The 25,287-nt window shown below is 36.1% G+C and overlaps 20 non-coding genes and 3 pseudogenes across 20 annotated transcripts; all 23 read left to right on the forward strand.

Moving 5' to 3' along the window:
* Positions 1-20,799: 20,799 nt before the first annotated feature.
* On the forward strand, positions 20,800-20,918 carry LOC147075106 (5S ribosomal RNA). The gene has a single exon (XR_015070153.1). It is a non-coding gene; the product is annotated as a 5S ribosomal RNA (ribosomal RNA).
* Positions 20,919-20,997: 79 nt separating this feature from the next.
* Positions 20,998-21,116, forward strand: LOC147075107 (5S ribosomal RNA). The gene has a single exon (XR_015070164.1). It is a non-coding gene; the product is annotated as a 5S ribosomal RNA (ribosomal RNA).
* An 80-nt stretch (positions 21,117-21,196) lies between these two features.
* LOC147075108 (5S ribosomal RNA) lies at positions 21,197-21,315 on the forward strand. The gene has a single exon (XR_015070175.1). It is a non-coding gene; the product is annotated as a 5S ribosomal RNA (ribosomal RNA).
* A 79-nt stretch (positions 21,316-21,394) lies between these two features.
* On the forward strand, positions 21,395-21,513 carry LOC147075109 (5S ribosomal RNA). The gene has a single exon (XR_015070086.1). It is a non-coding gene; the product is annotated as a 5S ribosomal RNA (ribosomal RNA).
* A 79-nt stretch (positions 21,514-21,592) lies between these two features.
* On the forward strand, positions 21,593-21,711 carry LOC147075110 (5S ribosomal RNA). The gene has a single exon (XR_015070097.1). It is a non-coding gene; the product is annotated as a 5S ribosomal RNA (ribosomal RNA).
* Positions 21,712-21,790: 79 nt separating this feature from the next.
* Positions 21,791-21,904, forward strand: LOC147075111 (5S ribosomal RNA; annotated as a pseudogene).
* Positions 21,905-21,983: 79 nt separating this feature from the next.
* Positions 21,984-22,102, forward strand: LOC147075112 (5S ribosomal RNA). The gene has a single exon (XR_015070108.1). It is a non-coding gene; the product is annotated as a 5S ribosomal RNA (ribosomal RNA).
* Positions 22,103-22,181: 79 nt separating this feature from the next.
* On the forward strand, positions 22,182-22,300 carry LOC147075113 (5S ribosomal RNA). The gene has a single exon (XR_015070119.1). It is a non-coding gene; the product is annotated as a 5S ribosomal RNA (ribosomal RNA).
* A 79-nt stretch (positions 22,301-22,379) lies between these two features.
* LOC147075114 (5S ribosomal RNA) lies at positions 22,380-22,498 on the forward strand. Its single transcript, XR_015070130.1, has one exon. It is a non-coding gene; the product is annotated as a 5S ribosomal RNA (ribosomal RNA).
* Positions 22,499-22,577: 79 nt separating this feature from the next.
* Positions 22,578-22,696, forward strand: LOC147075115 (5S ribosomal RNA). The gene has a single exon (XR_015070127.1). It is a non-coding gene; the product is annotated as a 5S ribosomal RNA (ribosomal RNA).
* A 79-nt stretch (positions 22,697-22,775) lies between these two features.
* On the forward strand, positions 22,776-22,894 carry LOC147075116 (5S ribosomal RNA). Its single transcript, XR_015070134.1, has one exon. It is a non-coding gene; the product is annotated as a 5S ribosomal RNA (ribosomal RNA).
* A 79-nt stretch (positions 22,895-22,973) lies between these two features.
* Positions 22,974-23,092, forward strand: LOC147075117 (5S ribosomal RNA). Its single transcript, XR_015070138.1, has one exon. It is a non-coding gene; the product is annotated as a 5S ribosomal RNA (ribosomal RNA).
* Positions 23,093-23,171: 79 nt separating this feature from the next.
* On the forward strand, positions 23,172-23,290 carry LOC147075118 (5S ribosomal RNA). Its single transcript, XR_015070139.1, has one exon. It is a non-coding gene; the product is annotated as a 5S ribosomal RNA (ribosomal RNA).
* A 79-nt stretch (positions 23,291-23,369) lies between these two features.
* Positions 23,370-23,488, forward strand: LOC147075119 (5S ribosomal RNA). The gene has a single exon (XR_015070140.1). It is a non-coding gene; the product is annotated as a 5S ribosomal RNA (ribosomal RNA).
* Positions 23,489-23,567: 79 nt separating this feature from the next.
* On the forward strand, positions 23,568-23,681 carry LOC147075120 (5S ribosomal RNA; annotated as a pseudogene).
* A 79-nt stretch (positions 23,682-23,760) lies between these two features.
* Positions 23,761-23,879, forward strand: LOC147075121 (5S ribosomal RNA). The gene has a single exon (XR_015070141.1). It is a non-coding gene; the product is annotated as a 5S ribosomal RNA (ribosomal RNA).
* Positions 23,880-23,958: 79 nt separating this feature from the next.
* On the forward strand, positions 23,959-24,077 carry LOC147075122 (5S ribosomal RNA). Its single transcript, XR_015070143.1, has one exon. It is a non-coding gene; the product is annotated as a 5S ribosomal RNA (ribosomal RNA).
* A 79-nt stretch (positions 24,078-24,156) lies between these two features.
* Positions 24,157-24,275, forward strand: LOC147075123 (5S ribosomal RNA). The gene has a single exon (XR_015070144.1). It is a non-coding gene; the product is annotated as a 5S ribosomal RNA (ribosomal RNA).
* A 79-nt stretch (positions 24,276-24,354) lies between these two features.
* LOC147075124 (5S ribosomal RNA) lies at positions 24,355-24,473 on the forward strand. The gene has a single exon (XR_015070094.1). It is a non-coding gene; the product is annotated as a 5S ribosomal RNA (ribosomal RNA).
* A 79-nt stretch (positions 24,474-24,552) lies between these two features.
* Positions 24,553-24,666, forward strand: LOC147075125 (5S ribosomal RNA; annotated as a pseudogene).
* Positions 24,667-24,745: 79 nt separating this feature from the next.
* LOC147075126 (5S ribosomal RNA) lies at positions 24,746-24,864 on the forward strand. The gene has a single exon (XR_015070145.1). It is a non-coding gene; the product is annotated as a 5S ribosomal RNA (ribosomal RNA).
* Positions 24,865-24,943: 79 nt separating this feature from the next.
* On the forward strand, positions 24,944-25,062 carry LOC147075127 (5S ribosomal RNA). The gene has a single exon (XR_015070146.1). It is a non-coding gene; the product is annotated as a 5S ribosomal RNA (ribosomal RNA).
* Positions 25,063-25,141: 79 nt separating this feature from the next.
* Positions 25,142-25,260, forward strand: LOC147075128 (5S ribosomal RNA). The gene has a single exon (XR_015070147.1). It is a non-coding gene; the product is annotated as a 5S ribosomal RNA (ribosomal RNA).
* Positions 25,261-25,287: the final 27 nt, after the last annotated feature.

The following is a 25,287-nucleotide window of genomic DNA, read 5'->3' on the forward strand; positions in this document are numbered from 1 at the left end:
TCCAGAATGTGGCTCTCGTTGACCTCATGTATGCCCATGGCGACTAAAAATTCGCATTTCTAAATCTACGAGTATATAAAGTGAAGAATTCTTCGTCTAACTTTTAGCCAGATTAATTAAATTTTACAAAACAAAAAATTTAAATTTTCTTTGAACCTTTAAAATAAATAATGTTTAAAGTTTCAAGTGCCTAGTAGGACAAAAATGTAGAAAAGTAGTACAACCATTCTAAATATTAATTATTATGACCTTACATTGGTTTGGTTATGTAGATATAGTAAATTTACGTATACATTGTAGGTATACCTACTCAACAGGTTTATGTATACGGAGACGTCCATTATAAATTAATAATAAATTATAACTGGGTTATGTCAGTAACATTTTATGATTCATTTATAACCTACCCATATGTAAGCACACCTTCAGTTGCTAACTGAATTTTGGGTCACCAACGGTCCGAATAAAAAAAAGTCACAATAAGAATAATTAATAATTATCTCCAATACGAATAAATACGACGCTATCTTATCTGTCACTCGTTTAATTTATATTTTAATAAAATCTTTCTGAATGACTAGTAAATGATAGATAGCCTGTGTTTTGTAGTTTAATATTTCGTTATTCGTTTTAATAATGTACAAATTATCACAATACCTACACTCGTGCTTGGCAGTGCCAGAAATATATAATAAAATAACTATGACATTCATTTTCCATACGTAGATCACCTGCTTGTTTGCATTGATGTATCATTGCTTTTTTACCATCTAAATAAGAATAATTACGAGATAAAAAGAACTTTTTATATACTTACAACGTTTTTAAATTTTCTGTTGAATCATATAAACTTGACTTGACTAGCTTAAACGATCAAAAAAAAATTGTACTTGACATGTCATATTGATTTCCATAGTAACGCACGTATATATTAATAATTTAGTTGCTAGGACCCCAGACCCCTAGCAACCAAAACAGTGTCGAAATAACTTTTCGTACAAAACAGAATTAACTGAAAATGAATTCAATTCTACTTAAAGATGGCTAAAAGTATTAAAAAAATGCATTGGCATCGTGTTCTGATATATTCTAAAAGTTTCAAATGTCTAGCTAGTCGGGAGTTAGTTAAAAATCGATTGCAAGATTTGTACCGGACAAAGAACCACCGGACAAATAAGAATACGAGCTAAGAAAAACGTTGTAAAATAAAATAAAATATGTCACTCAAGTGACTCAACGATAGATTTTATAAGAAAGATTTTTAACCGATTGTCTTATAGCTCAATCAGCGTTGCCAATTTATTTTTTTATTTGCCAGATCTAGAATTTTTCAATAGGCATCTAGCTTGTTAAAACGCATATGGCTTGTGGCATTTTTACTAGTATTTTTGATCCCAAATGTGCCGATAATACGCTAGATATTTCATTTATATATTTTCATGTGCAACATAAGAGGATGGGTAGATAACAATACAACACAGATGTGCGCTTATGCTGACGACATAGTAATTACAAGCAGATCCAAACAGAGGATGATCGACCATGGTGGCACTATGAAAGTAAAAGCAGAAAACGCTGGGCTGCATATAAACCAGTCAAAAACTAAGTATATGGTCAGCACACGCGATACAGGTACCGCTGCAGAATATAGACATAGGACAGCATGCATATGAAGGGGTGGACAAGTTCACGTATCTCGGATCCAGCCTAAATACCCAAAATAAGACAGCAGAGGAGATACAAATCCGCCGTATCTCCGGGAATAAATGCTGGGATGCCTGCAAGCGACTGGTGGGGTCGAAAATTCTAGGCCGAAGAAGTAAACTTCTAATTTTTAAAACAATTATAAGACCAATGGTCACTTATGGCTGTGAGACTTGGTGCTTAACTCAAAACGAGGAAAACAAATTAGCTGTCTTCGAGCGCAAAATACTCCGCAAAATCTTTGGACCCACGTTGGAAAATGGGAACAACAGAATAAAAATGAACCACGAGTTGGAAGAGCTGATTGAACAGCAAAAAATCATCAGATACTGTAAGTCCCAAAGACTACGATGGGCGGGACATGTGGAGAGAATGCTTGAAGTTAGAGCGCCAAGGATCATGACAAAGTGGCTACCCCAACGGAAGAGACCCAGAGGCCGTCCAAGAAGGAGATGGGCTGACGCCGTAGAAGTGGACTGGCTTCATATAGGAAGACCCGGTAACTGGAGAAGTGTGGCGAGAGACCGGAAAGAGGGGAGAGCGGTTGTGGAGGAGGCCAAATCCCACCCCGGGATGTAGCGCCGTGGAAGAAGAAGAAGATTTTCATGTGCATCGAATTTCTTACTATCAGATACATACTAAATGCAAGTAGGTCAGTAGTTACATATTTTAGTAGCGTGAGAAATAAAACAGAAACAATTTAACACGTTGAAACAATATGAGCATTCATAGCCTTATAGTGAAATCGTATCATATACCTAATTTAATGTGTGCTTAGGTATGTGATATCAGTTTGATTATTATCGGAATGAAGGAAAAAATTAACTAATTACTTCATTCTTGTTGCAATATGTAAAAATAAGTACTTTCATTTAATTAATAATTTTAATTTTAGTTTCATAAAATCTAGCATTTTTTCCTGCCAAATAGCTTGTTTTCGGAGCACTGGGGTTTAGCAACACTGAGCACAATTACTAGTAACTAGAGGTGAGTTGGAAATACTGTCACCAGTTTGTGTACTCAAGTTTCGGATGAAACTACCCATACTCAGTATGTGTGGCCCAATAAACTTATTCCCAAAAAAACTTGTGATGATAAATCATCGCGAGTCACTGTTCTGTGCACTCGCCAGTTGCCAGTTGGTAGACTTTCAACACTATTCACATTAAATGCGCACGAACGAAGTAGCACTTGAATATAAGTATATTTTAATTTATTATTCTATTGCGTTCGAATCTATGAATAATAATAGGTCATAAGTTTTGTGTCGCAGCACAGTGGTGAGATGACGCACAGGCCTAGGCTTGTTATATACCGCTCAAAACATGTTTCAAATTAAAAAAAAATCACTGTTATTCATTTTTGTTAACAATAATATTGTAACCTAACAGAAAAACAACTCATAAATTTAAATTTTATAATAAATGGGACTTTACGACAAGCGGAGCTCACCGTATTTTTAGCGATTATATTGAAGCCGATACACAGTCTGAGTTCCCTGAGCCGATACGTATTTTAAAATACTAATAATATTGAGTTGGTTTTAGTTTCAGTTGAGTATGAAACTTTTGTCGCATACGCACGCCAAACGATCTACATAGTATTCCAAATACTAGTAAGTATTTTGGAACAAGTTTATATACTAAGTATTTTTTAGTCTTCAAAATCGACCAGTTTTCCCGTCTCTACTAGTAACTGCTGTTTGGTTGTAAGTTGTCACACCTGTAATAAAAATTAATTAATGGCGGTCAAGGATAGTGTTAATATTGTGTTGCTAGTTGCTATGTAGTAACATAAATTGTAATCTTTCTGAGATATTGGGTATGTGATGATAACTGATAACTGTGATGTGATAACAATATGTGATGATAAGCATGATTGTAACTACAATCTTGATGTCGGCCAAACATAAACCACATACTTGGGTAGTTACAATTCACAAATCTTGGAAATTGCTGTACATTTTTTGATTATTTGGAACCTTGTACACAGGGTAAACCTTATTAAAGTTTCCAATACTTTGATTCCTTTCTATGATATCATCGTAATTTTAATCAGTCTGGATCGATCCGAGATCCGTTGCTGGACAAAGCCTCCAGTGCTCTCGGTTCTTTGTGTTACGTTTTCATGTAGGTACTTCGCTAGCACTTTAAGGCGATACTTCAGTGATACGGCAAATAATTTTCAACTATAGGCGCGACGAAATTTTGGACTCGCTGGCAGTCTGAGAGCGAACGTCGAGGTGTCAATACGTCAATTTGTTTCGTGATGGCGACGGGGGTATTAATTCTTAAATCGTGTGTAGATGACTAAAAACGTTACCCATTTACTTTAAAAAGAAGACATGTCAATGAATGTATTATTATTGTTACTAATAGAATAATAAACAGAACATTAAATGGACGCATGTTGGATTTATATGACAAATTATATTTCGTTCGGCATGCGTCATTTGCTCCCGCGACCCGCAATCCGCGCATCGCCTAGCCACGATCTTTTTAGACCATGTCTCAACTGAGGTAGGTATATAGCCTTAATATTATTTTGCCGAACCAGTGGCCACTACGCAGAGCTCGAAATGGCTGGAGCGCACCGAAACGTAGCTCCGGTTCGATGTTCTTGTTTTTTTCCCACCATGTCTTTTTTCCCTATTAGAACAATATAAGTAGGTACTTACCCATATTTAGTTATAGATAAATCCTTTATTGCAATACATATTATAATCAAAGTAAAATCTGACATACATATGCATTTATTTTTATTATTTCAATTATTAATCGGTTTCTCTAAGTAAGTCATTGAGTTTTTAAACATTTTTCTTCGGATTTTAGGAGTTATAGATATATACCTAGGTACAATTACACATAGAATATATAGGTATTTTCATTAGATTTGAACAATAATTTGGACTTAGGACGCAGTCACACGGCTTTGTAGTCGACGTGCGTAGACGTCCACTGCAATGCCGTGTGTCTGCAGCCTTGGCAGTATTTATAGAAAAGACTGTTAGTAATTATTTCTTTATTTATTTGCAGTAAAAACATTGTCGAATACAAACGTCGAAGAAAATATTTATAAAATGATAATATAAATTATATTCAATTCTACATGTTGGGTTATTAGTCGATAGCTATTTCGGTTGCAACGCCACTATCAAGATTTCATTAATAAATAGAAAGAGACGAGATCCTCTCTCACTCAACACCATAAAAAAACAACCCACTACTTGGAATAGTAGTAGAGCAAAATCGTTCATTTTTGTTTTCTGGTAATGGCGTTACAACTGGAATAACTATCGACTAATTCTAATAAACTAACCTGTGGAGTTTAATATCTTAATTTATATGTATGTATCATCATTGTGTAAAATAGCATTATATTAAAAAAATCTATGTAACTCAATCTATAGGTACAATCACCGTGGTTACTAATTTTTTAACAAATATTTTAGCAGGTGTATAATGAGGTAATAAAATATAGTCAATGAATCAATCATAATCGATAGTTACCGCGACCGAGTAATAATTCATTATATTTATTATCAAATGCAAAATATTATGTTCCCTCCAATATCTTTGGTTCAAACCATGTCTTTATTCATTATTCATAATAATTTATTATTGTTGCTTACGGTAATAAAATAACTGTGTTTTCTCTATTTAGTCACCGTTTTTTATCACAAATTGATACGAGATCGACCATTTCAATTACTTATTTTATATTAACATATGGTTCTTAGGTATTTTATCATTATTTGATTATTACTAATATTGATAATTACATATAATTATTATCAATTATCTACATGCATCGCGCGACTCGGTTTAAGGGGGAACGTGCTCCGCGTAGGTCAAAACGGATCTTTTATGGTATTTTCAAAGCATGATCCTGGACATTCCTTAAACGTTGTAGATAATCTATTTATATAATTTTGAAGCCTTATTATCCTTTATATTTATTTTAAACATTTGATGACTGCATAAAGTATTTGTATTACATAAAATAGTATTCTTTTAAACCTCGCGATCTAATGTTTTAGAATATAGTCATATTTCAGTACATCCATGTGCAGTGGTGTTAAGATTTTTTACATTTATTCATTTTTAAAAGCATTTATAAAACCATTAGTAAAATTTATTTCGACATTATTATAGTGAAATATTTACAATAAAAAATTATATTCATAATCTCTGTGATCCCAAATTTGACAAGAATTAGGCATTTTATTATTCAAAAAATGGGCAAGATTAACACATTTGAAGATAATTCTAAAGATACTGATTATAAGCTATGTCTTTGACCATTCAAGTGTGATAAATATCCGACGAATAATAATTGTTTTATAATAATTATTAAACTAAGATTAAGGTAGTATTTTTTTTGAAATACGCCATTTCTTTTGGCATTTCCCAGTGGTTAACTCATTCACTGCTGACTAGATAATGACTTTTTAATTACCACCTTTAAAATGCACGTTAATTACATCAATTGACCGCCTGGTCATTACGCGCCAGGTGCGTCGTCAGCTTCCAAAGTATTAAGCTACAACAATTACAACATACGGCCGTAAATTGACAAACTATAACTGAAGTAGGGAGTAAAATCGTGTTAACGCGCGTTTTGAACATGTACCTAACCGGAAAAAAATCTTTTTTTTAACGGTACATGTTCAAACACGCGTGTTAACATGATTTTGAGTTTTGACCATATGACCATAAAAGCTCCATTTCGGTCTACGCGGAGCACGTGGGCCGTTAAAGTAAATGTGTCGTTTATCAGTTATCATCACACGTAAGGTACCAAACTCGCAATATTAATAAATATAAACACGTAATGCAAACAAAAGATAAAGAAGAGGTGTGAATGGGTTTTTTAATTTCAGTTTTTTTTCCAAAATCAATCGACTGAGTAGTCATATTCTTTGTAATTATTTTCTTATCAATTATTATTCATCAGACAGTCCAGACAATAACAATTAATTTATTGTGACTACTTTTACTAGGATTTATATATTGAATATATTAATTTATAAGTCAGGCGACTCATACGATACCATAAGTCCAAAGTTATTATTTTGTTAGATCAAAGGCTCCACCTTATTATTCTTTCCTCTGTAAGCATCGGCGAAATCTCATTGGATGACCTAAGTAAGCTTTTAATACATTATAATATTATGCAGACACACCATTGATGAGCCAAAAGTCCGAGGACAATAATAAGTTCTCCGATTTGTCTATGGTCTGTTACTGACCAACAGACGATCAACGAAGAGGCAAAAAAATCGAGCATTATTAGTTGTTTGGGATGAAGTTGTAGAGATAAAGACTGGTTGTAGATTGCTCGAGAGAGTTTATTTTACGGATAACGAAATACAATGAATAAAATACAGGTACGACAGTAAACAGTGCTGGGTACCACGCGGTGAGATATGCTCAGTCCGGAAAGTTATGATAGAGTGTTCTATGATCCGCTATTTATTGACGGACGCACTGTTGAATAATAATAATTATGTTGAAATGACGATCAGCTATGGACATTTCGCTGGGTCTCACTGTAATTAATATTAGGAAATAATATTATAATTGAAGTCAGTTATTTTATTGAGTTTACAATGATTGGATACCTACTAGCTGACTGAAAATGAATACATATTATAATTGAGGACAGTTCTTATATCGCAGACATATTATTATAATTATGTGCTGACAAGGGTTGTTGATTACTTACCATAGTAATGTTGTGATAGTTAAACATGTCGTCACGTCTTTCGATAATACTTAAATGTCGTCTTATTTATATGTAGATTTACATAAACTAATATAGAAGTATTAATAATTTTAATAAAACACATTTTTTGTACTGAATTCACTTTTTTATATTAAATAATTGTACCGGTTTCGTCCACCTCAGAGAGAGATTTTCGACTGATATAAAATACAACAGACGTTTAAAATAACCGAATTAAAAAAAAAGAGACAAAACATTCACAAATACATTAAGTAACCTGTAGGTACAACAATATTAGGAAGGTAAAATGAATCAATTGAATATTAACAATTTTTCATAAAGCGTCAATTACATTGAGCTTTTTTATGAGCTGATTATTGGCAAATTTAAAAGCGGGCGGTTCAGCTACTGCGATTTCATGATTACACACAAAATTTTCCATTCGCTGATAAGCCACAAGCCAGCGAGCGATTTTGACGGAACGTAGTTCGTTTTTTTGCCGGGAGGTCGCTACGCTCCATAATAATGTTTCCATTAAACGTCAAAAAGGTAAATTTCAAAATGAGTAGTTCGTTTTTCCACCACCACGCTCTACTGCGCAGACGCGATACGCCCACAAGCCGGCGTGTAGCTTATAAAGTTGACCGGCTTTCAACTTTTCTCGGTGGAGTGTTTACAACCTGCTTATTAGCTTGTTCGATGATTACACTGGGCGAATTTACAGGCAGATTATAAATTTGCCAATAATCAGCTCGTAAAAAAGCTCAATGTAATTGACGCTTTAGGCATAATAATTAAGTACATATTAGTAGGACACTACAAACAAATTTCTAATTATAAAAACAAAACAAAATTATATGAACAGTATGAAGCAATAACAGGGTAGGTATAAATATCACACGACAAAAGCTTTTGATTTCTCAATATTTAATAACATGATACATTTAATAAGTAATTAATTTAAAATGTACAGCTATGTACCTACTACTTAACATTAAATCTAATTTAAAAGAACTATCCATCGAAACTCACACAGATATGTATACTAAAACTCCTCGCTCGAATCAACAAAAATGTCAATTCATCCAAATTGGTGGGTTAGGCAAGACTTATACGCGGTGAAAATGAGAACTCTGCCATTCCTGGTAGTATTGTGTGTCCTGATAACAGTGATAACTATCTTATAATTAGAGAGCATCAGTTGTTTGTTCTCCGAAGGTGCAGAACTAACCTGCCATTGGTAATGCCAATTGGGAGGGCAATAACTCTGTTCAACCAAATCAATTCGGATATTGATATAATATCGCACCTGCGTGAGGATGAGTATATAATATGGGCATTGTTTTATAAATTCTAAAAAAAAGGGTCTGCTTAGCTCATTCATTCGGAGTACTTCTTGTATTTAATTAATATTTTTTTTTGTATTCACACTTTTCTACTGTTAATAACTTTTATATACTTACGTAATACTATTTTAATAATATTTCTTTGTTTCTAAATGTCATCTTGTGAACGTCTTAAATTAATAATTTGTAATGTTAACTATAAGTATGTAAAAATGTTGAATTTGAATATTAGCCGGCTCTCACATCTAAGCTCGCCTCGTCTGCCGCACACCCATAAATCACACCTTCCACGAACGGCGATCCGGTGTTGCATATGACGACCGCGCAGATCTATCTAGCGACAGCCGCACGTAACCTTCGAAACACATAAGTATGATGGATGCGTCGATCCACGAGCCGGTATAGGAATGACCAATTCGTAGGTGTGTGTATACGACCTGGCGTCTTCAACTCGGTGCCCAAGAAGTATGCAACTTGTAGATTGCAACAGCAGATGTTTTTTAAAGCTAAACATTCGCATTCGACCAATTTGCGGAGCTCCATTTGGCAACGTGTGTTTTGTGAATAACGATGACGTCACATCGGCGTATTCGACACGTTGCAGGCGGGCGAGTTTATAGATACATACTTACTTACCTGTTTTTTGGTTGAAAAATATAATATTTTTATTATGAGAAAAATTCTACTGAACTAAGTATTTACATATCGACTGTGTTTAGGAAAAAGGGCGTAACCCACACAGAACAAATTTTACAGGAGAGGCAAAAAACGTTTTTTGAATGATTTTGGTTTAATAAATAAATAAATAAAATAAAATAAAAAAGCCTTTTTATTTCTTACAAACAAAAGTAAATGACAGTTAATTGACTATATCTAATGAATATATATATAATTATATATATATAACCTATGTATATAGATACATAATTATATAACCTATGAATATATCTATTATGTATATATATCTACCTATGATTGTATAATCTACTTATTTTCTAGTTTATATAATATTAATTATTATTATTTTTTTTATATTTTTGTATAATACATTTATACATATTAAGATTTTTTTATTTTGTGTATATTACTATTAGATAATGTTTATAAATTAAACAGTGATATGTAATTAGTTTGTTTGGTTTGTAAGAACCTCTTTTCGGGTGAAGGCCTCCTCCAAAGAGTCCCATTGGACTCTGTTTTTGGCTGGTTTGGGTTTGGTTTAATATTAATAAAACAAATAGGCATAGACATTGGGTGCATGATGATTGATGATTTGGTGTAATATCTTTTCGGTCTACTAATAATTAAAGAAGTTATTACAGAAAATCACTAAAATTGAGGGTAAATGCTTTTTTCCTTTAACTAAAACTTAATTAAAACCTGAATTTAGATAATAAATCGGCATTTGCGGCTTACTTCTTTTTTTACAGAACGTGTATCTAATAAAAGCACTTTTCGAAAAATTGAGGGTTACACCCTTTTTCCTAAACAAGGTCGAATATGTATTAAAATTTTCTCAGTAAGTAATTTAATATAATGATTATATACGAAAAGTAGGTCGTGAAAAATGAATTTGCTGCAGAAGCTGCTAAATGACGGGCGTATTACAAAACGGTACCACACCGTGCAATGTACATCGCGATTAAACATACATAGCGCGCACATGCGATGCACAGCGAAAAAAACCCAACCAGCAATAATAATTTATTCGTGGTAATTAATTGTTATTGATTTTAGTGATGGATACACAAACGCCCAGATATTCTAATATTTTTTTCCGATAACTCGGTCTGCGCGCCAGCTGGCACTACAGACGGAGTAGGGAGTTTCATTCATGGTAATCATTCATTTATTTATCATTCCGAGTACGTCAACGTCTCGTGTGTAGCGTAAACACTTGTTTCTGATAATTTCGTCAACTCCCAACGGATTCATAATATGATTGATTAATATTGAAACTCTATACCAGTGCTCATGCATGGCACGCGAATGTTTTATTTTGAAGAGAAAAAAATACCCATAATATAAATGACAGATCGCATTGTATAAATATAAAATAATTACAAGATAAAAAGAACTTTTTATACTTACCTATACTTACCACGTTTTTAAATTTTCTGTTGAATCATATAAACTTGACAATTCTATGTATTAATAAATACTTTTTCGTGTACTTGATAGAAATACTGAATAAATATAGAATAATGAAATGTCATTTTGACATTTCATATTGATTTCCATAGTAACGCACGTATACAATGATAATTTAGTTGCTAGGGCCCCCTTAGCAACCAATAATAGTGTTTTACTTTTTAAGATTTTTTTTCCGAAATAACTTTCCATACAAAACAGAGTTAACTGAAAATGAATTCAATTCTGCTTAAAGATGGCTAAAAGTATTAAAAGAATGCACTGATATATTCTAAAAGTTTCAAATGTCTAGCTAGTCGGGAAGTTAGTTAAAAATCGATTGCAAGATTTGTATTGGACAAACAAGAAAAAAATTGTACTGGACAAACGAGAATACGAGCTAATAAAAACGTGGTAATTATAATATAGCAGGCAAATACTCAAGAATAAGCATTACGTTTAATGTAAATACATATATAATTTTATAGGTCGGTCCTGAGACTTTATGGGTCACATATAATATTATCGCACTAACCTCATCAGGCGGCGGGGTATGCCGCGTCTGAACTTCTAGTTTTGATCGATTTACAATGCTTGAGACCACTGTTGTAGCGAGAAAATGCCTCATCCGATCGGAGCAATTCTTGTGACCAAAATGTATGGCGTAATTGAAAATAGTTATAAAGCTATAAGTAAATATGTGTGCTATGTAGGTACTGTGAGTGGCATCTAGAACATCATAATTTTTAATAGAATTTTAAAAAACCAATTATTTTTCTCCTCATGAAAAACTCTCGGCACGTCACATTCGAAAAATAATATTTGGGAACTCTTGACACGCGTACGTAAAAAGGTTCGCGAACCCTGCTCTATACTAATAGAATAGTAATAGATACTCAAAACAGTAAATAACAATACGCAATAATAACACGATAAGAAACTATTCATTTTTAATTGTTTAATACAATGTGGGAGGACATTATAAATATAAGCTCAGTCGCATATTGAAAATCGAACTGGAATAGGTATACCTATGTAGTCATAAATCAAAACTGGGCGCAATATTTGAAGTTTCTTCCGTGCGCATAGGCGAGGGGTTGCCGAGACAGTGAAGTCACGCGGCTAAATGAAATAAAATGAAAAAGCTGCTCATGCACATAATGTGCGAGGGGTGGATGTAGGCTGTTCAGATTCGACATAAATAGTACACAATAAACTTTATCAGTCATAGTTATTTGTTTCATTGAACTAATAATTCATATTAAGAGATGGTGCTGATTAGTTTTAAAATTCAATTAAACTCTGCATAATCAAACCATCATAGTGGATATAGATTAGGTATATACTGTGGAGATCCGACAAAAATAGTGTAGACACATTTCAGCAAAGAAATTGAAAGAAAGAATTGGGTGCGAATTGCAGATGGTGTTAATTAGTTTTTTTTTCAATTTCACGTTATCCCTGCTCCAGCCAAAGTACAGGGCTCGAAATGGACTGGAATGCACCGGAGCGCCGTTCCGGTTCATACAATCCCCAAAATTATCGCTCCGTCTCGTGTAAATATTAATTTGACCGTCTGTGCGAGATGTCATATTATAAAAAAGAATCCAACAAAATCTTTTTTTAAATACATTTATGTATAGAATTAGATAAGTAACAGTGTTAATATTTTCGTTAAATTATCAAGCGCTCTGGTTCGTAAAATTTTCCATTTCGAGCGCTGAGACAAACCATAATAGATACAACATATTCTTCTATCTATAAAACATCTAAAATTATATAAGATTTAATGGTATGATTTCAGATATTTCATAGATGTACGCAGAGGTGCGTTTCCCTAACGCAACATAACGCAACCGATTCGTGAGAAAATTTTAAAGGGGACTCTGAAGAGAGAAACTTGCCACTCGGTTATTAAATTATATTGGAATGGAATTAGATAAAAGATGCATATTTCTCAAAAAACTGAGTGGAAAATAGGTATTGCCCAAAGCATATCAAAATCCCTGCATAAAAGTAGGGCTTTTAATAGCTATTGATTAGAAGTAAATATACTTTAAGTAGGAAAAGCTAACCAATACAATCTGCAATTTGTATTCTTGGTTACTACAATGAAAACAAATAAGTATGACTGGGTAAAGTTTAGTGTTCATTATTTTATGTCGGATCTGAATAGCCTACGACCACCGATCGCCACTTTCCCATTAAGTAAGCTATTTGCCCAATGAGAAATGATAGATTTGGCATACAACGCTGTCGCATCGCTGATCAAGAGGTTGCAACAAACAATTCCATGATTGTGAAACTACGTGCATGCATGAGATAACATCAAGTTAAAGTCCCTCCACCAAACCCGCCCCGTACCACCCTCGGTCTTAATCGAGAGTATCACGGGACCCATCAATTGGTGATGTGAAGCATCTAAGAATTGGCCTGGGAGTGTCCTGGGAGAAGATGCCCAAGACTTAGATTGCTACACTCAAAGTGAGCTGTGACTGAGTTTACTGAGTTTACTCTAATGCAAAGTGCCAGGGAGAGAAAAAGCACATGGAAATTACTAAAAAGAAAATGAACCTACTTGTTTATTAAATTAAAGAACGAAGCTAATCATACAGGCAGCAAAATTTATGTGAAGAGATCTTCACGCCCGTAGTAAGACGCCGCAAATTTTTTGAAAGCAAGATAATTGGCCTTAGTAGCAACCAGGTCGGACGGCCCGATGGGTCCAACAGCTGGTTGGGTTATATAACATCAAATTCATTCTTCTTCTTTTGCCATATCCGCCCCTTAACTGGAGCATATGGACACCACGCGGCGCCTCCAAGAATCCCTGTCGCTCGCCAGTCTTCTTGCTTCGTTCCAGGTCAAACCAGCATCCCGTAGCTCCGCCGTATACACTCTGTAGATTGTATTTAGCGGCCTTCCAGGACGCTGGTATCCGGTCGGCTTGAAGAACAGGCAAGCCAGGTTGAAGTTCTCTTCTGGCATCCGCAGCACGTGGCCGAGCCAGGTCCAACGTCGCCTCTTCACTTTCAGCGTGATGAGAGGCTGCTTGGTGCGTTCTCTTATCTCCTCGTTGCTCCTAAAGTCATACCACCGCATACCCAGTATTCGTCGCAAACATCTGTTTTCGATGCTCAGTATACGGTTGCTCTGAACCTTCGTAAGGTGCCATGATTCGCTACCGTAAAGCAGCACCGTTAAAATGCAAGCGTCGAATAAGCGGCAAATTCAAATTCATACAACATAATTAAATCTGATAACTGCCAACCTTCGCCAGGAGATATAATATTATTTAGTTAGATGATAATCAGAATACTAAGGTAAATAGCTTGCCATCGTGCATTGGATGATAGACAAGTACTTTTCCATTACATACCGTGTCTAACTTCCAACATGCATCCTTGATAAGAAAAAACATGTTTCGCATCGTTGGGAAAAACTGCTATAAACACCTATTATTACTTTATTGTTGAGTACGTTGTACGTAATAGCAAACAGCAGGTCAAGTGACTCGGTGCTGTTTACAAAACGGCAGTAGGTAGGCGTAACTCTGTGACAACTTGTTCAAACTGGTCGCCGGAAAAATCCTCGTATCAATAGAATAAAACAAACCGACGCAGACTACTCGCTTATCGTGAATCTTCTGTAAACATAACTAACACTATTATTAGAATTTCAAGAATTCTACATAACAACCGCCATAGTAGTTTATGGTTTCCCGTGTTTATTTTCCAATTAGGAAATTATTTCTTATCTATTTTTTCCATTGATGTGGGGGATTTAGAAAATTGTATTATAATACGTTAATAGGTTAGTAGGTAAGGGATAACTTGAAATTCTAACTAATGTGATTGGTGAGAGTTTTATAGGTACTGTTACATACGGATTGATTTTGGCGACAGGTCACGTCTTGAGCGATTGACGTATTTAATATAAGAATCTGTAGGTTAGATAGACTGCCAGAATTATTCTATTGTTTTTATTCCTTCGCAATAATCACCCGAAAGTCCCAAGATATTTATTTACTTATTTTATTTTAAAATAAAGAAAGTAAGTACTTAACAATAAAATTTTAGAATGTAATTATACACATGAACGGAAATTTATAGCATAAGTATATAATAAGGGTTGCTGCGAAAAGTTGACAAGTACCTATGGGTCTGTTGGGGTCACTCGTGTGTGTGGTGTTCGATGTGTAGGTAGAGGATGATGATACTGACGAAGTCTACGATGTAGCAGGGTGAGATTTATTAGCAGCGTATCGGTACAATAGTATATTATACATGATAGTAACTAGCTAAGTACTCTGATTCGAGTGACATTGAGATAAATTGTTCTTCGTTATTTATACAATAAAAATTAACACATTAACATTGAAATTCTGTTACATAATCATATTGAACTAAATATAGAGTCAGCGTTTTAAATTGAGTAGCAAAATGAAATATTATTTGTTATTACAGTTGTACGAAAATATAATACATGAAAAGTGTTTATTCAGCTAATCCACCGTAATGGTATAATGTACTGTGATATGTAATAATATCCGTATTTAATGTTGCCAATAAACTTGCTGATTTAGCTAAGATTTTGTTTGCTGGGAGTATTTTACTGCAGAGCAATTTGATATCTTAAACAATAGATATTTGATTCGCTATTATTCTGCAGCTACAGGTCTATATATACATCTGTTTGCTAGAAAAAATATTCAAGGCCATCCTATATAATATTTATATAGAACATGCAGATAAAGCACACAAAGAAATTAGCATCATGTCTGTGCCGTTCCATTATGACATAGTATCCTACAAAATATTTAAAAACGCTAAAGACTATACAAAACAAATCTCTTAGATCACAATATGCCCCATAGTTTGTACGCAATACCCTCAGATTACAGAAGAATGCAATACCACTCTTTATAGAGACTTGAACGTAGAAACCATTTACGACGACGTCTTGAAACTTTCTAAAAAACTCTACAGCTCCATGACAGCAGACTTCCCAAACCAGTCGATCAAAGATCGAAACAATTACGATCCAGCCATCCCCACCGAATTTCCGAGACCACGAGCAATACTGCTCTTAAAGTCTTCTTAGTTTATATTTTTTCCCTACAGTAGGAGACAAAAACGAGGCCATTTGGATCCCTCTCCATCTACATATATATAAAAAATATAATATTCCGCAGTGCTGACTCCGTCAATTCGAAGGAGAAACCACTGTATTTTCCAGTTCATTTTCATGTTTTTTCTTCAAATCATGAACCATAAGAGCCATGCGCTCTTCGTTAATAGGTATACAAACGCGAGTAGGTAGGAAGATAGTTGATAACTGAAATATCATTATATAATATGTTACGCCGAATGTGCGAAATTGACTATTACATGAAATGGGAAAAATTTTGCCTACATCATGAAAAATGCAAGCCCGTTGCCTTATTCACGAAGTAGGCAAAATATCTGACAAGTGCGTAAATTCGGCAGTAATTTTTCTGCCTAGTTCATGCATTGGACAAATTATATAGTAGCGCTACGGTGGTGTTTTTTGCAACTAATGAAACTAACCAAATGTGTCAAATGTCATTGATTATATAAAAATATACCAATCAATAACTACAATGACGTTCATATCCATTTACTATGCTCAAAAAATATCTAAAACTATAATATGATAACGGAAGAATTTTATTAAAAGAAATTTTTGCGATTTGATTCGTGCTTGGGTATCAATCGTGTAATAGTCGATTGTTCGTTTGTGATAGTATGATTTGATAGTTTGTTGACACTTGTTAGCTAACCTCAAAATGGACATTCAGCTGAATTCAGAATTACAAAACCTAACCCAACCTAATAATAATAATATTATATGATGTCCAATTATAACTAATAAAACCATCCGTATTAAATATACTTTTTCTATTGTCATGTTGACTGTTTAAGTTAAGAATTCCATACCCTGGTGAATTCACGCACTCGGCAGATAATTTACCTAATTCATGAATAAGGCAACGGGCTTGACTATTACATGAATTAGGCAAAATTTTGCCCATTTCATGTAATAGTCAATTTCGCACATTCGGCGTAACATATTGTACAACATATTTAAAAGAAAAAAGCAATCATTTCTAAAACAATTTGTTATTCATTAATAACCCGGGTATTACTGTTGTGACGTATATTTAAATTTAAATCAATATTATGTATTGATTATAATAAATTTATTCTTCTTAGAATTAAGAAAAAAATCATTTCTAATTTGTTTGTTATGTTATAAGGACACACTGTGACGAAACTATAATCCAAAATAAAAAACCCGTGGATTAGTGTAAATTCTATGACGTACATATTATATTTGTGTGTATTTTTGGAGCCGATTGGTTTTTTACGAAAATCGGGCCAGATAAAACCGGTTTATAGCCGTCTAATATTATCATTAATTTGTTAATTACCGAATATATTGATCACTTGGATTGATAAAAAAAACAATACACATCGGTAAGAAAAAAAACGTAGAATTTTGAAATTAGTTTATTGATTAGATCTACTTATATATTATTATATTATTGTTTATAGATCTAATAGGTACCTATACCAGGTAAATACTGCAAAATTCACACACTGATAACGTTCTGATAGTAGCAACATTATTAATTGTAAGGGCCGTTTCAGACCGTACACCGGTGTCGCGCTCGTATATAATAAAGAGCCCTTTGTATTCGAATGAAGGGGCCTTTGTATTATGTTTATGAATGCCCCAGAGCCAATGAGTCAACGCGTGTCCGGTACACTTTTCCGTCGGCCGCTACATTCTCAAGTCGCCGATACACTTGTTTTTATTACCGAAACCAATTTAATGTTCTAATTTATAGCGCGAAATCATGCGTTGACTAATTAGCTCTGGGGGTTCATAAACATAATACAAAGGCCCCTTTATTCGAATACAAAGGCCTCCTTATTATATCGAGCGCGACACCGGTGTCCCGTCTGAAATGGGCCTAACCCCCGTTTCAGATGGGACACCGGTGTCGCGCTCGTAAATAATAAGGAGGCCTTTGTATTATGTTTATGACCGCCCAGAGCTAATGAGTCAACGCATAATTTCGCGATATAAATTAGAACATAAAACTGGCTGCGGTCATAAAAACATGTGTATCGGCGGCTTGAGAATGTAGCGGCCGACGGAAAAGTGTACCATACACGCTTTGACTCATTAGCTCAGGGCGTTCATAAACATAATACAAAGACCCTTTTATTCGAATACAAAGGCCTCCTTATTATATACGAGCGCGACACCGGTGTCCCATCTGAAACCGGCCTAAAGGTATGACTGGACACATTATTATTATATTACCGACCAGCTATTAATAGTTTATTTATATTTTATAGAAATCTGATTAGTGATTATCAATCTTGTTTACAGAATTTTTTCTTCTTATAGATTGTGACTAATTTTAATTATTAGATACGTACAATTTATAATAATCGCAGATAAGATTCGTGAAAATAAAATAAGTTGTACTTACCTACTATGAATATTATGATGACGCCTTTACGATAAATCTAATTAAATTTGAAGATGAAACATACACACAATGTCAGTGAGTTAAAGAAAAGTTATCGAAGAAAACCGTCTCGTATAAAGATGGAGTCTAAAAATAAGAAAATGAAGCAAAAATTAGGATATTATCTCCAGAGAGGTATTCTAAATACCTACCAAGTTAACACGGTAATACATCATTAAGAAAGGGTGGTGGATTTGCCAATTAGATGAATTGGAAGGGCGAAAAGGTGACTGGACATAGAATGGCAGAAGCATTTGCTGGTCATTTCAGGTCCGTCTACGCAAGTAGTACTCCGAATCTGGATGTCGCCTCAACGTCAAGAAAACGATCGTGCGGTACCCAATCCGTTGACATCTTCCCAATTGATGAAGGTGACGTGTTTAGACATTAAAAAACTTAAGAATACGCGCTCTTTGGGACCGGATAACGTCCCTACATTTTTTTAAAAGGGGTGTGTTGATTTTGTCAAAGGCCCACTTGCATATATATAATCTTACAATGGAGACAGGTATCTTTTCGGAAATATGAAAGATGTCGAAGGTGACTCCAATTTATAAGAGTGGTACAGAGTGGTCAGTAGAAAACTACAGGCCAGTAGCTGTTCTTTCTGCACTAGCAAAAGTTCTGGAGATGATCATGCACAGCATGATTTCTCCAAAAATTGAGTCATTTATAATGAATGAACAGCATGGATTTAGAGCAGGCTGATCAACGGAAACCAACCTGATGGTATTCACTTATTATGTTTCGTCAGTACTAGATAGAGGCAGCCAGGTTGACTGTTCTTACAATGATTTCTCGAAGGCATTTGACAGAGTCGATCACGATATTCTAATGGAAAAACTCCAACTTATTGGATTGTCGGATCGATTTTTGAAGCTATTCGGGAGTTATTTTAGGAACCGTCAACAATACGTTTCGTACGGCCTTTATCAGTCACAGACCATTTACACATTTTCTGGTGTCCCACAGGGCTCAAACTTAGGGCCATTGCTGTTCACGATTTTTATAAATGACATAGCATTGGTAATTAAAAATGCTATGTTTTTGTTGTTTGCTGACGACTTGAAAATCTTCATGGAAGTTGTCACCTTGGACGATTGTCGTCAACTCCAACATGATATAGATAATATATTAGATTGGGGCAGGCGTAACAAACTGGACTTCAATATTGATAAATGCAATGTTTTATCGTTTACTAAAGCCTCACGAGTATTGTTTTTCCAGTACTCGATGCATGGCAGAGTTCTCTCGCGAATATCATCTGTAAGAGATCTTGGAATTACGTTTGACGGTAAACTGACGTTTAGTGGTCATATGGATACCATTTGTAAAAAGGCGCTAAAGATGTTGGGCTTTGTCTTGCGTACTTCCCGGGTCTTTTCGGATGTTACGGTACTAAAAATTCTCTATAACTCCTTAGTTAGAAGCAGACTTGAGAGTGGGTCTATCGTTTGGGCCCCGCATCAGTTGAAGTACGGCCTGATGGTGGAGAGAGTCCAAAAGAAATTTTTAAGACTCCTTTACTTTCGGCTGTATGGATATTATCCGTGGCTCTATCCGACTGATTTTCTCTTAGGGATGCTTACATACTGTAGCTTAAAATTTAGAAGGGATCTTTATTTAGCTACATATTTTTTCAGACTTATACGCAGCGTAAATGTGAACTCCTACCATTCTTGGTGGTGTTGGCTTGTGTGTCTCTGATGGAATGAGGAATCGAGGGCATCCGTTGTTTGTTCTCCCACGGTGCAGAATTAACCTGCCATTAGTAATGCCAATTGGGAGGGCAGTAACCATGTTTAATGAAATCGCGTCGGATATTAATATATTCCACTTACGTGAGGGTGAATTTAGATGGACGTTGTTTTATAAGTTTTTAAGATAGGGTCTATCAAAGTTCACTCTGTGTGCTTCCATCTACTTTTATTTTGTTACTTATTTTATTTCTTATTTTATTACTTATTCTCTGTATTTTTATTTTTAAAAATTATTAACACTTATTTTATGTCATGTCGTGAACACTTTGAATTTATAATTTGTTATGTTCATTATATGTAAAATAAAAAAATTTGATTTGATTTGATAATTTATTGCTCCAAAATAACTCGAACACCACTCACGGAAATTCCATAAACAAGGCAGAACCTACCTAGTTGTCTATAATATAATAGGAACTTATTGTTGAAACCACGTTTGATGGCTATGGGGTCGTGTTAAAAAATAACAGAATTTTTCGTGATAATTAACTACATGCATCCATCCACGTTTTATGTTAAATTAGTCACATCATCTTATAAATACAAAAATAATTGAAAGGCATTCGCCAACGACCATACCATGTTGAAAGCACCGGTTCTCGTCCGATCACCGAAGTTAAGCAACATTGGGCGCGGATAGTACTTGGATGGGTGACCGCTTGGGAACACCGCGTGCCGTTGGCTCTTTTTTGCATCTTCCACAATATTGTATGTAAAAATAGTCATATCATCCTATAAATAACAAAATAATTGAAAGGCACTCGCCAACGACCATACCATGTTGAAAGCACCGGTTCTCGTCCGATCACCGAAGTTAAGCAACATTGGGCGCGGATAGTACTTGGATGGGTGACCGCTTGGGAACACCGCGTGCCGTTGGCTCTTTTTTGCATCTTCCACAATGTTTTATGTAAAAATAGTCACATTATTTTATAAATAAAAAAAATATTTAAAAGGCATTCGCCAACGACCATACCATGTTGAAAGCACCGGTTCTCGTCCGATCACCGAAGTTAAGCAACATTGGGCGCGGATAGTACTTGGATGGGTGACCGCTTGGGAACACCGCGTGCCGTTGGCTCTTTTTTGCATCTTCCACAATGTTTTATGTAAAAATAGTCATATCATCCTATAAATAACAAAATAATTGAAAGGCACTCGCCAACGACCATACCATGTTGAAAGCACCGGTTCTCGTCCGATCACCGAAGTTAAGCAACATTGGGCGCGGATAGTACTTGGATGGGTGACCGCTTGGGAACACCGCGTGCCGTTGGCTCTTTTTTGCATCTTCCACAATGTTTTATGTAAAAAACTTCACATTATTCTATAAATAAAAAAATATTTGAAAGGCATTCGCCAACGACCATACCATGTTGAAAGCACCGGTTCTCGTCCGATCACCGAAGTTAAGCAACATTGGGCGCGGATAGTACTTGGATGGGTGACCGCTTGGGAACACCGCGTGCCGTTGGCTCTTTTTTGCATCTTGCACAATATTTTATGTAAAAATAGTCATGTCATCCTATAAATAACAAAATAATTGAAAGGCACTCGCCAACGACCATACCATGTTGAAAGCACCGGTTCTCGTCCGATCACCGAAGTTAAGCAACATTGGGCGCGGATAGTACTTGGATGGGTGACCGCTTGGGAACACCGCGTTGGCTCTTTTTTGCATCTTCCACAATGTTTTATGTAAAAATAGTCATATCATCCTATAAATAACAAAATAATTGAAAGGCACTCGCCAACGACCATACCATGTTGAAAGCACCGGTTCTCGTCCGATCACCGAAGTTAAGCAACATTGGGCGCGGATAGTACTTGGATGGGTGACCGCTTGGGAACACCGCGTGCCGTTGGCTCTTTTTTGCATCTTCCACAATGTTTTATGTAAAAAACTTCACATTATTCTATAAATAAAAAAATATTTGAAAGGCATTCGCCAACGACCATACCATGTTGAAAGCACCGGTTCTCGTCCGATCACCGAAGTTAAGCAACATTGGGCGCGGATAGTACTTGGATGGGTGACCGCTTGGGAACACCGCGTGCCGTTGGCTCTTTTTTGCATCTTCCACAATATTTTATGTAAAAATAGTCATCTCATCCTATAAATAACAAAATAATTGAAAGGCACTCGCCAACGACCATACCATGTTGAAAGCACCGGTTCTCGTCCGATCACCGAAGTTAAGCAACATTGGGCGCGGATAGTACTTGGATGGGTGACCGCTTGGGAACACCGCGTGCCGTTGGCTCTTTTTTGCATCTTCCACAATGTTTTATGTAAAAAACTTCACATTATTCTATAAATAAAAAAATATTTGAAAGGCATTCGCCAACGACCATACCATGTTGAAAGCACCGGTTCTCGTCCGATCACCGAAGTTAAGCAACATTGGGCGCTTATAGTACTTGGATGGGTGACCGCTTGGGAACACCGCGTGCCGTTGGCTCTTTTTTGCATCTTCCACAATATTTTATGTAAAAATAGTCATGTCATCCTATAAATAACAAAATAATTGAAAGGCACTCGCCAACGACCATACCATGTTGAAAGCACCGGTTCTCGTCCGATCACCGAAGTTAAGCAACATTGGGCGCGGATAGTACTTGGATGGGTGACCGCTTGGGAACACCGCGTGCCGTTGGCTCTTTTTTGCATCTTCCACAATATTTTATGTAAAAATAGTCATGTCATCCTATAAATAACAAAATATTTGAAAGGCATTCGCCAACGACCATACCATGTTGAAAGCACCGGTTCTCGTCCGATCACCGAAGTTAAGCAACATTGGGCGCGGATAGTACTTGGATGGGTGACCGCTTGGGAACACCGCGTGCCGTTGGCTCTTTTTTGCATCTTCCACAATGTTTTATGTAAAAATAGTCATATCATCCTATAAATAACAAAATAATTGAAAGGCACTCGCCAACGACCATACCATGTTGAAAGCACCGGTTCTCGTCCGATCACCGAAGTTAAGCAACATTGGGCGCGGATAGTACTTGGATGGGTGACCGCTTGGGAACACCGCGTGCCGTTGGCTCTTTTTTGCATCTTCCACAATGTTTTATGTAAAAAACTTCACATTATTCTATAAATAAAAAAATATTTGAAAGGCATTCGCCAACGACCATACCATGTTGAAAGCACCGGTTCTCGTCCGATCACCGAAGTTAAGCAACATTGGGCGCGGATAGTACTTGGATGGGTGACCGCTTGGGAACACCGCGTGCCGTTGGCTCTTTTTTGCATCTTCCACAATATTTTATGTAAAAATAGTCATGTCATCCTATAAATAACAAAATAATTGAAAGGCACTCGCCAACGACCATACCATGTTGAAAGCACCGGTTCTCGTCCGATCACCGAAGTTAAGCAACATTGGGCGCGGATAGTACTTGGATGGGTGACCGCTTGGGAACACCGCGTTGGCTCTTTTTTGCATCTTCCACAATGTTTTATGTAAAAATAGTCATATCATCCTATAAATAACAAAATAATTGAAAGGCACTCGCCAACGACCATACCATGTTGAAAGCACCGGTTCTCGTCCGATCACCGAAGTTAAGCAACATTGGGCGCGGATAGTACTTGGATGGGTGACCGCTTGGGAACACCGCGTGCCGTTGGCTCTTTTTTGCATCTTCCACAATATTTTATGTAAAAATAGTCATGTCATCCTATAAATAACAAAATAATTGAAAGGCACTCGCCAACGACCATACCATGTTGAAAGCACCGGTTCTCGTCCGATCACCGAAGTTAAGCAACATTGGGCGCGGATAGTACTTGGATGGGTGACCGCTTGGGAACACCGCGTGCCGTTGGCTCTTTTTTGCATCTTCCACAATATTTTATGTAAAAATAGTCATGTCATCCTATAAATAACAAAATAATTGAAAGGCACTCGCCAACGACCATACCATGTTGAAAGCACCGGTTCTCGTCCGATCACCGAAGTTAAGCAACATTGGGCGCGGATAGTACTTGGATGGGTGACCGCTTGGGAACACCGCGTGCCGTTGGCTCTTTTTTGCATCTTCCACAATGTTTTATGTAAAAAACTTCACATTATTCTATAAATAAAAAAATATTTGAAAGGCATTCGCCAACGACCATACCATGTTGAAAGCACCGGTTCTCGTCAGATCACCGAAGTTAAGCAACATTGGGCGCGGATAGTACTTGGATGGGTGACCGCTTGGGAACACCGCGTGCCGTTGGCTCTTTTTTGCATCTTCCACAATATTTTATGTAAAAATAGTCATGTCATCCTATAAATAACAAAATAATTGAAAGGCACTCGCCAACGACCATACCATGTTGAAAGCACCGGTTCTCGTCCGATCACCGAAGTTAAGCAACATTGGGCGCGGATAGTACTTGGATGGGTGACCGCTTGGGAACACCGCGTTGGCTCTTTTTTGCATCTTCCACAATGTTTTATGTAAAAATAGTCATATCATCCTATAAATAACAAAATAATTGAAAGGCACTCGCCAACGACCATACCATGTTGAAAGCACCGGTTCTCGTCCGATCACCGAAGTTAAGCAACATTGGGCGCGGATAGTACTTGGATGGGTGACCGCTTGGGAACACCGCGTGCCGTTGGCTCTTTTTTGCATCTTCCACAATGTTTTATGTAAAAAACTTCACATTATTCTATAAATAAAAAAATATTTGAAAGGCATTCGCCAACGACCATACCATGTTGAAAGCACCGGTTCTCGTCCGATCACCGAAGTTAAGCAACATTGGGCGCGGATAGTACTTGGATGGGTGACCGCTTGGGAACACCGCGTGCCGTTGGCTCTTTTTTGCATCTTCCACAATATTTTATGTAAAAATAGTCATCTCATCCTATAAATAACAAAATAATTGAAAGGCACTCGCCAACGACCATACCATGTTGAAAGCACCGGTTCTCGTCCGATCACCGAAGTTAAGCAACATTGGGCGCGGATAGTACTTGGATGGGTGACCGCTTGGGAACACCGCGTGCCGTTGGCTCTTTTTTGCATCTTCCACAATGTTTTA

The sequence above is a fragment of the Rhyacophila brunnea genome, unplaced genomic scaffold, assembly GCF_057557595.1.
Source record: "Rhyacophila brunnea isolate RB1 unplaced genomic scaffold, BYU_Rbru_1.0 scaffold_15, whole genome shotgun sequence".
Classification (NCBI taxonomy): domain Eukaryota; kingdom Metazoa; phylum Arthropoda; class Insecta; order Trichoptera; family Rhyacophilidae; genus Rhyacophila; species Rhyacophila brunnea.